Below are 8,543 nucleotides of genomic sequence, written 5' to 3'. Positions count from 1 at the left end.
TAGGAAAAAAGGCACCATTTCACTTTCTTTCTGTGATACTAATATGGTTTTAATTAATAAATCAGGAGAGACAAAGCAGACAAAGAAAGCTTTAGAACAATTTCCCTAAAAAGCATTGATGCAAAAATAAAAATAAAATACTAGCAAGCAGGCTACAATATATTAGAAAGATTATATATTATGACCATTTGGAATTTAAGGTTGTTTTGGTGAAGTGAAAGTTATGAACATAATAAATATGCTAATAACATAGAAATAAAAAACATGATTATATAATTGGATGTTAAAAACAACTGTCAAAATCTAAAATTTGTTTCTATTAAAAACTGTAGATACCACAAGAATAAATGGACATTTCCTAAATTTAATAGATGGCATTTATCTAGATGTAAGGGCAAACATTATAGGTGGTGGAAAAAAGATCAGGGTTATCCCAAGCAAAGATACCCATGATTACCACTATTATTTAAAATAGTGCTAGAAATGTTATAAACAAGACAAGAAAAAGAAACTCAGGGAATAAACACACCCAAAAAAATTTAACATATGCATTGCTTGTTGCAGATGATATGGTGATGTACTTAGAAAGTCCTAGAGGCAATTAAAAATAAGTTGAATAACTTTACCAAGAATATATACAAATCATCAGCATTCCTCAATATAATCAACAAAACCTATGAAGAATAATTAAGAAGAGAAGTTTCATTCAAAGTAAGTATAAGCTATAAAATATTTGTTATTTTAACTACCAAGATTTACCCAAATTCTGCAAAAATGAAGCCATACCTACACAATTGGAGAAATACTTATTACTCATGGGTAGGTTGAACAAATGGAATTTTTAAAAATCACTACTTAATTATTTATTCACCACTATGCAAATCAAATTCTCATAAATATTTTAAAACCTAAGAAAAAATAACTAAATAGATACTGAGGAACAAAAGGTCAATAATCTTAGAGTAATTAAAAAAAAATTATCAAGGGAAGTAGTATATCACTACCAGACATTAAATAGTCCTACAAAGCAATAATCATTACAATTATTTGGTACTGATTAAGAAAGAAAAAGGGGAGAGAAAGAGAAAAAAGAAGAGAAGGGGGAGAGAGAGTAGTTATAAGTGGAATATATCAAACAACATATAGAAACAAATCAACACAGTACAATTAGTGTTTGATAAACCCAGAGACTTCAATGACTGGGGAAAGGACTCAATTTCATTAAAAACTGCTAGGAAATCTGGAAAGTAGTCTGGCAGAAATTAGGGTTTAGACCAACAAAAGTTTTTTGTTTTTTGTTTTGTTTTTTGTTTTTTTAAGATGAGGATACAATAAAGATATTGAAAAGGAGCTGTCAGATACATAGGAGAATCAGTATCCCAAAAACTAGAAAGAATGGAGTAAAAGAGGACAAAGTGATCAACAGTGTTACTGACTGCAGAGAGATGCAGATAAATCATTGGTCACTGGAGAAAACAGTTTTTATGATATAATAGAGTCAGAAGTCAAATAAGTAGCTAAAAAGAAGTAGAAAATTCTATTGTAGAGAGAGCTTTTTTCAAGGAGTTTAGTCACAAAGAGCAGAAGAGATAAGATGATAGTTAAAAGGGAATGAAAAGATGAAGTGAAGGTTCTTTCAGAATGGAGATCTGAGTAGGCATGTTTTTAGGAGGCAGACAATGAACCAGTAGAGAGGGAGAGATTGAAAATAAGTGACGGAATGGAAATGATAAAGGGACAATGTATTTGGAGGTATTAGGATGTAATGGAATTGCTTAAGTAAGCAATGGATTAGCCTTGGTAAGGAGTAACATCACCTCATCATTTAAGAAAGGGTTGAAGGAGACAGTGGTAGAACATTATGTGGGTGATAGAAAAAGAAGGGAGAAGGGGAATACAAAGAATGACTTCATTTTTTCCTGAAAAATATGAGGCAAGGTTCTCAGTTGATAAAGTGGGGAAGGAGCCATGAAAAGTTTGCAGAGGATTGGAAAAGCAACTACAGAAAGTTAGATGATAGTGAGTTGATAAGGAGGGTATAATAATATTGTCCAGTTTAGGCTGCATAACATAAATTTGTAGTGAACCCAGTCAAAATGGCTGCAAAATTTTTTCTACCTTTGTTTAGCAACATATATGTATTGTATGAACAAAGGCAGCCAATGGTGGGAATGATCTCAGATTTCATGGGATGCAATCAGCTGAGTGCTAAGAATTCAAAGGAGGACATGGAGTTAAATTAGTTCTTGAGGGAGTCAAAATGGAGAAAACAGAGAAGATGGCCTGGAAGAGATTTGAGAGGTCAAAGAATTGGAGGACTTGATGTGAGCAAAGAGGCTTTGTAAGGGAAGATTATTCCCTTTGTGAGGTGAAAAGTCTATAGATTATGTCCATATAAGGGGATTTCAGAATTCTTGAACATGCAGGTGCTATATTTGTGATGGCAACATAAAAGGTATGACCATTTTTGTGTGAATGAGGTAGGGTGGAAGACTAAAGTGATGGGAAATAAATAGGTTGAGAAACTTAGTGGCTATGGTGTTTGAGGAGAGGTTATATGTATTTTGAAACCCCTCAGGAAGAATTATGAGCCGTATACTGAATTCATTGAGGAAGGAAGGGAAGTCATGTAGAGATATATAGACAAGAGCTACCAGGATTTTTATCGAGTGTTAAATATGAATAACATGAATCTCAGAGGAAAGAGTTGCTCAAGTTATAGAAGGAAGAGAATCTGGAACTGGCAATGGGGAGCAAAGAGTACTGTAACTCCCTCTTGACCACTGAAAGTGAAAGTACCATCAATACTAGAAAGGGAGGACAAGAAAGCTTTATCATTTGGGGGAGCCCCAATTTGGAGGTTATCAGCAATAATTAGTAAACAGAAGGAGAGAGAAATGATATAGGATGAAGAGAAATTGGCTACTCATGGAGGAGGTATTCTAGAGAGAACAGGGATGGGTGGTGTTTAATTAAAATCTTGGTTTGAAAGGATTGAGAGGACTGGGAATAAAAAATCAGATGTGAGGAGGTGGGGTGAGAAATAGAGGTTGGACAATGATTTATAGGGGTTATCACTGGCATATGAAAGCCATAAGGTGTGAAAGTATTCGGCATTGGGTGGAAAACACTACTCCTTTTCCTTTCTTTGCTGAGGTAATTGGGGTTAAGGGACTTGCCCAGGATCACGCAGCTAGGAAGTGTTAAGTATCTGAGGCCACATTTGAACTCAGGTCCTTCTGACTTTAGGGCTGGTCCTCTAACCACTGCGCCACCTAGTGCCCCAACACTACTCCTTTTCAAAAAGGAGAACACACTGGAGGCAAATGTAGTCTGAGATAGAAAACACATGTTGTTAGGTGGAAGATCCTGCTTTACTACTATTCTTTCTGAAGGCTAAAATTAGGCACAAAAAAGGATACCACAGATTAAGAAACTTGAACAGCAATAGAAAGAACTTCCATTTTCTATCAACTTTCCTCTTTTTTTTCCTTCAAAGTACAGGAGTGGCAGGAAATGAAAAGTCTGAAGTCAAAGGGAGTAGTTCTTTGCATCAGAAATTCTCCACATTGAAGTTGGAGATTGAACTGGCAGCAAAAGGGGTAAGTTGCTTTATGATGATGGCTCAGATGGAAGTCACTGATTTGGGAGAGATGGAAGGAACACATCATACCCATTAGGAAATGTAGAACCAGAGCACATGGACAGAGAAACATTTGAGCTCTCATCTTACTTGAGGAAGCAAGCAATGAAGTGGCAGTAGGAAGAATTAAATTAATTTAGTGACTATTTCAAAAATCTTTTTTATTGGACAGCCATCTCTTTTCGTTTAATAGGCTCAGATTTGCAGGATAGGTCACCATTGGCTGCACATGTTATTCCCTTCCCTTCTATGACTATAAATAGTCTTGTGTAATTCAGATTTCCTTACTTTTATATTTGAAGACCATTCTCTTGGTTACTTGCAAAATATACTGTGTCTTAAGAATTTTAACAATTATTATTATGGAAACAATCTCTGGATTCTTTCAATTAGCATTCATTTTTATGTTCTCATATGTTTTTCTTGCATTATGGTGTTCAGGGTTTTTGACTTGTCATATTATTCTGGGATACCCATAATCCCCAAGTTATCTCTACTTGTTCTGTCTTTAAGATCAATGTTTTGCTCATATAGAGATCATGCTTTCTTTTAATGTTAGTGCTTTTTCTCTTCCCAGATGGTCTTTCACTTCTGACTTAAATTCTTTTATTTTTTTTGTGAGAATTGCCACCATGCTGTGGTTCCATGCTCTACTGAATATCAGTAGAGTCCTCTGCCTCATCTTACTTTGTCAACACTCTAAAAACAACTTTCAAAGAGTTAAGAACTCTGATAAAACAATGATAATCATGATTCCAAAAGTCTGATGAAGCACATTAGCCTCCTCATGACAGAGAGGTGATTGATAGGTACAAAGTATGAAATGAGATATATGCTAATTGGACATTACCATAGTCAATAGACTATGCATGTTTGTTTCAATAATTTTGTTTCTTTCAATGAAAGTGAGGGAAGGGAGTGGTATGATGATTAAAGAGAGAAAAAAAATCAATTTTTGTTAATTTCTTAAAATTTAATTTAAAAATACTTCAAAGTAAATGTGACAGGAGGTCTGTAGAGGAATTGGCTCTGTGCTATTTAACATTTTAATGAAAGATTTGGATAAAGACACAGATATATATTCATGAAATTTACTTGTCATTTGCAAATTTTAAGCTAGGAAGCATAGCTGAAACCTTGGATGAGATGAGATTAAAAAAAAAAAACATACCTTAACAGGCTAAACCATTGAGACCGATTTAATAAGATGGCATTCATTAGAGATAAATGTAAAATCTTACATTTGGGTTCAAAAGATGTGTGACAAATATAGAATATGAGGTACAATGATTAGAAAGCAGTTTTAGTAGATTGCAAGCTAAACGTGAGTCAGCAAGGTGCTGAGTAGACAAAAAAGAGTTGATGCCATTTTGTGTGACTTTAGAAGGCAGAGCTTCCAGGAATGGCATGGTAGTCCCTCTACCCTAGTCAAACCACAGCTGCTTTTCTGTGTTCAGTTCTGCGCACCATGGTTTAAATACACTGAGAAGTTGGAGAGTGTTCAAAGGACAACCAGGATGGTGAAAGATCTTGACTCCTTATGAATGAGACTCTTGTAGGAACTGAGGATGATAAATCGAATGAAAAGACTGAGATGGAACATGATAATTATCGTCAAGTATTTGGAAGGCTGTCAAGCATAGGAGGAATCAGACTTGATCTGTTTGGCCTCAGAGGGCCCAGCAAGAGCAATTGGTTGGCTGTTGTCCTTCATTCTCAAAGAGGATCAAAATGCCTCCAACCGTGACTGATCAGACCAACAAGGAACTTTGGAGTCTCTACCACAGGTCAGACACAAAAAGTACATGCGAACATAAAGATGATTCTAAATTTGTACATCTCAGTGCAAAGACAAAGTAAGATTTCATGTCAAGAAAAACTTCCCAGCAATGAGAATAGTTCAAAAATAAAATGGTTTATTTTGATAAGTGGTGAGCTCCCCTTCAATGGAAATTTTCACATAATATATCCATATATATATAGTTAAAACCTTAAATATATATATATTATATGACAATACATATTTGTATATTTTAATTTAAATTACATGTCACCTTAGAGGTGACTGATAATCCCCTCATTTTGTAAATGAAGAAACTGAGGCAGAGAGTTCAGTAACTTGCTTTGGATCAAAAAGCTAATAAGGAAGGATTTGAATCCAGACTTTGTCTCCAGATTTTGTTCTATACATTAAACCACTTAGCTATAATAAACAGAGATAACCTCATATTGGATATATTATGATGCTAATTCCTTTCATTTTTGTGTTGTTTTTGGAATAATTTGCCAACTTTACATAGCTGTAACATGGCAGCATATTATTTAGAATTAATTATCCAGATTTAAAATCCAAATCTGTTTAATCACCCATCTGATCTTTGGCAAATTACCCTCTCCTTGGGCCTCAATTTTGAGCTATAAAATGCATACTGAGCTGGATGATTTCAAAAGTCCCTTCGAGCTCTAAATGATAGCTATGAGCATAATCCTGATCCATGTAAAATAATAAAAATTCAAAATAGGATGCTTTTTACTTATTCAATCGATAAGCATTTATTAAATGCCTACTAAGTGACAGATATAAAGACAAAAGTGAAGTCCCTTCACTCAAAAAGCTTATATTCTGTTAGAGGAGACAATATAAACATAATGTAGATATGTACAATAAAGGTACAAGGAAAGAAATAAACCTTTGTGTCAGGCATTGTGCTAAATACTTTACAAATATTATTTCATTTCATATAAGTTAAAATTATTACAACTCCATTCAACAAAATCCTGTTAACAGCTGGAGTTGGGGAGAGGAAATCAGGAAAAGTTTCATGAAGAAATGTGACAAGCTAAATATTGAATCAACATGAGAATTCTACAAGGCCTAGGGAAGGGAAGAATATATTCTAGACATGGGGAAAATCTAGATAAAAGGCAACGACTGAACTAAAGCTGTGGCTATATGGCCGGGAAAAAAAGGATAGAAATGGCAGCTGACTTGGAAGCAGAAATATTTAACAACTGATTGAATAAGTGGGGTGTATTATTCAGGTTAAGTCCCCAACTCTTCGCACCCCCATTTGGGTTTCTCTTGGCAGATACTGGAGTGGTTTGCCATTTCCTTCTCCAGTTCATTTTATTTATGAGGAAAACGGGGTTAAGTGACTTGCCCAAGGTTATGCTCCTATAGAGTGTCTGAGGCCTGATATGAATTCAGGAAAATGTGTTTTCCTGACTCCAGGCCAGGTAGTCTATCCACTGAGTCCCCTAGCTGCTCCTAAAAGTCATAAAGAAGAGTGAACAGTCAAAGATGAAATCAAGGTTAAAAAGTCTGGATGATTGGGGGGACGACCTTGACAGTGACAGAAAAATTTAGGAATAGTTTGGGGGAAAGCAATAATGAATTGTTTTTAGTATGTTGTATTGTAGATACCTACACAAGGCATCAAGTTTATGATGTCCAAAAGGCATTTTGTGTGAACATGAAGCTCAAAAGAGAGAATGGGACAGATACATAGATTTGAAAGTGGTATGTTAGGCTTCAGGAAAGAAGTGTGAAATAACCTATAAAATTCTTTTTTTCTGGTGCCCATTCCTAATGTAGTTCACTATTCAAGCAAAATAGTTCTATTTCTCTTTATGATTAATCTATTTCCTCTTTTCTTTCCACATTTTAGATGAATTCTGGTGCACAATACAGAGGTACCAATGCAATTACTGATTTGAATAGTACTCAGTAAGATATATAATCTAATATAAAATGGTTGGTATGATAGGAAAGGTAATTTATATTACAAATTACTTAAGTATAAAAAACCAGTTTGGTATTCTGGAAAGAATGCTAGAATTGAAAGTTACAAAAGACCTGGGACCTTGAATCTGAGACAACAATTTGGGACAAGTTAGAATCTCTCTGAGCTTCAGTATTCTCAGTGCAAAATGGAGATAATAGCATTGTTCTATTTCTCTCACAGGGTTGTATGAGGTTCAAGTGAGATTATTTTTAAAATGTCAAGTACTGTTATGCTTACAATTTTTTTTATCTTAGAAGAAAGGCATTTCTCAGAAAAAGACTGCAATCAAATTCCACTAAGAAAATGTATCCTGTCTCCTCAGAAGGGAAGTTCCTTTAAAAGAGTTGGGGACACTTTATAGTTCCTGTATAACCAACAGTATCTAGAACGTTATGTTTTACAGATAATGACAATAATAAAAATTGCAAACCAACTCAGAAAAACTCACATTTTATAGGTTAAGAAAATAAGGCTTAGAAAGCTAAAAATTATATGACAAAAGTCACAAATCATACAATTATACTGATAATTTAAAAGCAAAATAAAATAAAATAAAATCAACCCATCAATATATTGTATTGATCTCAAAAACAAAATTAATATTATGGCTAAATATCAGCAAAGTGATATTTTGCCATTTAGGTATTAAAGTGAAACTTAGGTAGTAGTTTAATTAATCAGTTTCAAGATGGAGTCTCAGAGGGAAAGTGCAATAGGCACTTAAGTAAGAAGCAGATCTATTTTTGTTAATACCCAAAATTTCAGGAATTCCTTTGTTACAACTCAAAAAAGGTTACCCAATTTTGGTACAGACTTTTAGTTACCATGAACTAAAATTCATCAACAAAAAGTGAAGGCTCAAAGAAGTGATAGTTGATGTTTCAAACCTTCAAAATCATGTTGATGAAACTTTTTGAATATAACTAGTGAAAGTCATATTAAATGATTTTCCTTACAGATTCTAAGTGTGACTCTTACGATGGAAGATATACTCAGGAATCTTATTTCCACTGTGCTAAAACCTAAACCAGTTTATAATATTAAGAAATCAATGATTTTTACATAGAGAATTTGAAAATAAGTATAAGCACAGTAAATAAAGAACAAAGAGTAAG

General features: G+C 34.1%; 1 long non-coding RNA gene across 1 annotated transcript; it reads left to right on the top strand.

Annotated features, from left to right (window-relative positions):
* Positions 1 to 531: 531 nt before the first annotated feature.
* LOC116422354 lies at positions 532 to 5,412 on the top strand. The gene is made up of 3 exons (XR_004232953.1): positions 532 to 711; positions 3,500 to 3,602; positions 5,101 to 5,412. It is a non-coding gene; the product is annotated as an uncharacterized LOC116422354 (long non-coding RNA).
* Positions 5,413 to 8,543: the final 3,131 nt, after the last annotated feature.

Source organism: Sarcophilus harrisii, chromosome 3 (genome assembly GCF_902635505.1).
Source record: "Sarcophilus harrisii chromosome 3, mSarHar1.11, whole genome shotgun sequence".
Lineage (NCBI taxonomy): Eukaryota > Metazoa > Chordata > Mammalia > Dasyuromorphia > Dasyuridae > Sarcophilus > Sarcophilus harrisii.
Note: the sequence above shows the minus strand (reverse complement) of the source record. Positions and strands in the feature narration are given on the sequence as shown.